A 6043-nucleotide genomic window follows, 5' to 3' on the forward strand; every position below is an offset into this window, starting at 1 on the left:
AAAGAAAGAAAGAAAGAAAGAAAGAAAGAAAGAAAGAAAGAAAGAAAGAAAGAAAGAAAGAAAGAAAGAAAGAAAGAAAGGTATCTTTCTGGTATTAGCTCTTTTCCCAATAGAGGTCCCTCATCTAATTTATTCTTGGAATAAATGCCTTAGAAAAGAAGGCAATCTTTCCTTTGCACCCACAGAATAATCCTAGAAGACATTGTGTTATGTTAATCAAGCCACACAGGAAAAATATATAGTGTATGAAATTGAAGACATTTTGGGGTGATGTGGGGTTTCTGGAGTCCGGAATTGACGACTGAGAAAGAATTCTTAAGGGCGTCTGATTTTATGAAAGCATGGAGACAAGACCCATGGGCAGAAAGAGGTGCACCAGGGTAGCTGGGTGGGGGCAGGGATGACTCTTTTATGCAGTCCAGAAAGATAAAGTGTAGAGGAAGTTTCCAGAGAGACTTTCCCATGTTACACACTTACTGGAGACCTAGGTCTTCTCCAGCTAAGGCTGTTTTTCCCTCCAGCAAAGCATTAGCACTGAGACAGTAGGGCATTCCTGGACTTTAGGCTACGATGGGATTACCTTGTTCTGGTAAGCTGCTGCAGATTCTTCTCAGTTTACATGTTTGTTTGTTTCTTTGTCCTTTCCTGTTTGGGGTAGCCTGGAGTGTCCAAGGAGGGGGATGTGCTAGCCTGTGCTTTGCCCCTCAGCCTGCCTCAAGTCCCTCATCAAAATCACATGCATGTGGAATCTAAAAACCAAATGATAAATACTAACATTTTGTTGACAGGGGCAAAGGACAGGGAAAGGTTCAGACATTGGATCAAATGGTAAAAGGCTTACTGATGCAGATGTGTAGGACTGAACGTTTAGAGCATGGTGACCAGAGTTAAAACTACACTTGAAACTTACTCGGGGGATGATGCCTGCGTGGCGGAGCCGGTTGAATGTGTGACTTCGGTTCAAATCATGACCTCAGGGTTTCTAGGTTTGAGTCCCTAAGTCTGGCTCTGTGCTGACAGCTCAGACACTGGGGCCCGCTTCAGATTCGATGTCTCCCTTTTACTCTCCCCCACCCCTGTCCTCTCCATCACTCTCTCTCAAACTCTCAAAAATAAAAAAACTATGTTAAAAATGTTCTTATTTTTAAAAAACGGTCATTTGTTAGGAAAGGCTACGCTAAGTGGTGACAAAACACACACGTACACAGGTGTTAATTATGGGGGTTGGGGGATATATTTATTAGATAGATGGGGGTTATTACTTTGCAAGCAGGACCCAGGGGTTCAAGGGCACTTGGCTCCAGTGGCCCTAGACAGACCCATTTCTCCCACTCATGGCTGACAACAGTAAAGGCAAGAAAGACTTTGGCTGCCTCCATTTTGACTTGAAACTTTCTCACTGGGTTCCTTCCAGATTGTGTCTTGGCTCAGGAGGGAGACCCTGAGGACAAAGTCCCTGAGGGGACCTGGAACTACCCCCTCAAGCCTCAAGGAGTGTCCTGAGCCAGAAAGACCCCAGCCCAGCCCTGATGGACTCCTAGACAGTGACCGATTTAACCTTCATCGTATACCTGCAGGCACCCACTCACTTTGGCCCCACATTTCACTGACATACACCTTGAAGTATTGCCCACACATCCGAGCCAGCAGAAAACAACCACTGAGCACACTAGCCATGAATAGACACAAGCAAGGGAAATCATGAGCAAAGAATAGATGGGTAAGATTAATACAAACAAACATACATGTAATTTATTGGCAGCTGACATATGGCTGATTCCTTTCTGAATTAAACTCCTGTTTAAAATCTACTCTTGAAAATTGTTACCCATAAACCTAAAACAAAATGAAAACCCAAAACAAGATGAATAGATATTGTGGACACTATCATACAAGTGGAAGCATGATTAACAGAATTCTCAAATGAGAATAGGAGAAATTGCAACCATCAGAATCCTGAATAAATCATTGATATTTGTTATAAAAGGATCCTGCTTAAAAAGTAATGAATTACACTTTGAGAAAATTCTCCATTTCCAAGTATTACTGATACATAAAAAGGAGTAGAAATGAGAATTTCAGAAGTAGCCTCTACCATTTAATGTCACCCAATATTAGAGTTGTCCCTCATCTACAGTAAAGGATGATGGTAGCTTAAGAAGGGGATGCTGAAGCCGAAGATGTGAAACGTCATGAGGATTTTTATCTCCACATCCAGAAATCACTCCTTCTTTCCCCTACAGCAGTGATCTGAATCACACTTATACAAAAAGGAACCTTCCAGGAGACATTCTTAAAAAGGAAGCACCAAGCCCTACATGTGGATTTGCACCCCTGCCCCGTGAAGTTCATTAGGTTTAAAATGTACCCAGCAAGACCTCCAGCAACCCTCTTGTGTCTTCAAAGAATGTAAACCTTATCTTTGTTTTTACAGGAAAAAGAAATTCATATTTATTTCTGTATTTAATGTATATTCATTTTTGACAGAGAGACTTTTTTTTTAAAGTTTATTTACTTTGAGAGAGAGATTTGTTTTTAGTGTTTCTTTACTTTTCAGTGGAAAGAGGCAGAGTTAGAGGGGGACACGAAATCCAAAGCAAACTCCAGACTCTGACTTGTCAGCACTGAGCCCAATGCAGGGCTCCGATCCGTGAACCACAGATCATGACCTCAGCCGAAGTCAGACGCTTAAATGACTCAGCGACCCAGGTGTCCCAGATATTTCTAGTTATTGAGAGGTATCAGGATTCATGCTTTGATAACGAGGATTGGGCAATATCGTTGTTTTATGGTAGCCTAGGACAATCAATGCAGTTGCTTCAAGGTAGACTAGCCGATACACTAGTGAGTGGCTCATTCTAAAATTGTTAATGGTATACAATATGACAGAGTCACATTGCAGTATTCAAAATATGATTACATTTTCATAAGAACCACTTGTCAAAAATAAATAAAAATCATTTTGGAAAACACAACTACTTACTTCTGATGAGAGGCTGAAATGTCGTTTCTCCAATTCAAAATGAGAGGAATTCGGTGTTGTAATATAAGTATTTGAACACACAGTTGTAAACACTAAGGAAACAAATATACTGTTACTTTATATGAAATATTACTGTCTCTGTTCTTATGTAAGGATAGGTTCTCCACTTCATATGCCTCACACACAATGTTCTACAAGATGAAGCCTTAGGCAATGATGAGGACAGAAAGCAACTCCTCCATTTTTATGGCTGAGTAATAGTCCATGGTGTATATATACCACTTGTGCTTTCTCCATTCATCGATTGATGGTCACTGGATTCACTCCAGTTCATAGTTTTTATAAATAATGCTGCAATAAATACTCAGGGTGCATACATATGTTTTGGTATATTTTTTACGTATTTCTATTTCCAATTTATTTCTTTAAATTCAAGTTAGTGGGAGTGCCTCAGTGGTTCAGTTGGTTAAACATCTGACTCTTTGTTTTAGCTCAAGATCTCAGGGTGTGTGAGTTTGAGCCTGGCTTTGGACTCTATGCTGACACCAGGGAGCCTGCTTGTATTCATTCTCTTTCTCTCTCCTGTCTCTGGTCTGTCTCTGTCTCTCTTTTCCTCCCCTGCTCACTAAATCTAAAAATAGATGAATAAGTTTACAAATATAAATAAATTCAAGTTACTTCACATACTCTCTAGGATTGGTTCATACTCTCTAGTATGAAACCCCAGGGATTCATCACATACATATGACACTTTGTGCTCATTTCCTTAATCTCCAACGCCCTATTAGCTTATCCCCCAGACTTCCCCTCCAATAACCCTAATTTTTTTTCTCTATCATTATTTTAACGTTTGCCTCCCTCTCTGTTTTTATTTTATATTTCCTTCCCTTCCCCTAGGGACACTCTCTGCAGCAACAAGGACTCATTGGAATATTTGGGGATGTCCCATGGAGACTGGGGATAGGATGGCACTAGAATCTGATCCTGCTCCCCTTTCAGAGAAAGAGGAGTGAGTCATCCAGTGTCCTCTCCTTGTTCCATAGAAGGAAGCTCCTTCATGGTGCCCAGGTGAGACTCATTCCAAGCTCCTTTTACTATTTTGAGAACACTGAGCAAGTGTAGAGTTGCAAACAGATAGAAACTGACTGTTTGTATGGCATCTTGTCATTCAACAAAAGGATGACGAGACATGATTCCTGCCATGTAGGGATTTTAAGAATAGGGCAAATGGGTACATTGTTGAATTCAGGATTGTGGAAAGAATGAGAGGAAGACGTGATGTACAGGGGACTTGACTGCAGTTGGGCCAGTTTCCTTTCTGTGGTGTCACTTCTGATGGGTCATCCATGAACCAAAGAGTTGTTCATTTTTTTTTAAGAGTTTTTGTTAGCAGCAGTAGTAGTGGCATTTATTTTACATTCTCATTAAGAATATACGTTTTCTAACATTATTGTCCCAGAAAATTCTGTTTATGTAAAGTTGCTTTTTATTTTATTTTATGAAATAAAAGGAAAGAGACTAAATAGATTAACATAATCTGAACACCAGGTGTTAACATTCCCTGGGCAGGCTTAGGACTGACAGAGCGGGAAGCATCCCAGAGAGAGAGACATCAGAGCCTGCAGCCAGCTCCCTCCCTTGCCCAGACCATATCCGCCCCCTTCTGAGACTGTGTCCAGGTCTGAACTGGCTCTGGGATCTCCCCCTTTCCGAGGACAGATGAGAGAAGGGGAGATTCTGAGTCTTGTTCCTTTCATCTCCCAGGGCTGGTGCTCACAATTCCAGAAACCCAGAAGCAGATAGACGGGAGCAGAGGACTGACTATATCTTTTAGTGCCTTCATTTCTCTTTCCTATTTAATCCTGTTTTTCATGAGCCTTCACCCAGAATCCTATTTTCCTTTCCTGCAGATTTTCAGTAGCTGCTCAAGTAACAAAATATAAATATATGGATATATTATGACATGATTATAATAATCTAACTAATTAACATTCTCATCACTTCATATAATTAGGAGGGTTTTTTTTTAACTTTAATGTTTTATTTATATTAGAGAGAGACAGAGTGTGATCAGGGGAGGGTCAGAGAGACAGGGAGATACAGAATCCAAAGTAGGCTTCAGGCTCTGAGCTGTCAGCAAAGAGCCCAATGCGGGGCTCAAACCCACAAACTGAGATCATTACCTGAGCTAATATTGGATGCTTAACCAACTGAGTCACACGGGCTTCCCAGGACTTTTAATTTTTGATTTTTGTTGTGAACATCAAAGATACATTCTCGTAGCAAGTGTCCAGTATAATACACACATAATTACATGTATCTCCATCCTGTCCTTTAGATTTCCTGAATTTCATGCATACTGGAAATTTTGTACCATTTGACCCACTCTCTTACTATGCCTTCATTCAGCTCTTGGCAATTACTATTCTACTCTGCTGTGGGAGTTGAATGCTATTAGGTTCCAGATATAATAGAAATAATATAGTATTTGCCACTTTCGATGTCTTATTCTACTGAATATAAGTTTCTCCAGGCTCACTTGCATTGTCCCCAAGGGAAGGATGTCCTTCATTTAAGGTTGAATTTTGTATCTATATAGATAGAGAGATGATAGCTAGATAGATATAGATATCTACATTTAAATAGATAAATAGATGTATGATATATATGCCATTTTTATTTATGATACATAATATATTCTATGATATTCATTTAAAAAATTTTTTGTCTTTTTGAATTTTATTTTTGAGAGACAGAGACAGAGTGTGAGCGGGGGAGGGACAGAGGAAGAGGGACAACAGAATCTGAAGCAGGCTCCAGGCTCTGAGCTGCCAGCACAGAGCCTGATGCGGGATTCGGACCCACGGATTGTGAGATCATGACCTGAGCTGAAGTCAGACACTCAACCAACTGAGCCACCCCTCTATGATATTAATTTTTATATCATACATGGTATTATGTATAGATGACACGTTCCATACATACTCCTCCTAGAAAGCAGGGAAACGACAGGGTGATAACAATTTCTGTTTTCTCAAATGATTAAACTTGAGAAAGTGG

This window comes from Suricata suricatta, chromosome 5 (genome assembly GCF_006229205.1).
Source record: "Suricata suricatta isolate VVHF042 chromosome 5, meerkat_22Aug2017_6uvM2_HiC, whole genome shotgun sequence".
In the NCBI taxonomy this organism is placed as follows: domain Eukaryota; kingdom Metazoa; phylum Chordata; class Mammalia; order Carnivora; family Herpestidae; genus Suricata; species Suricata suricatta.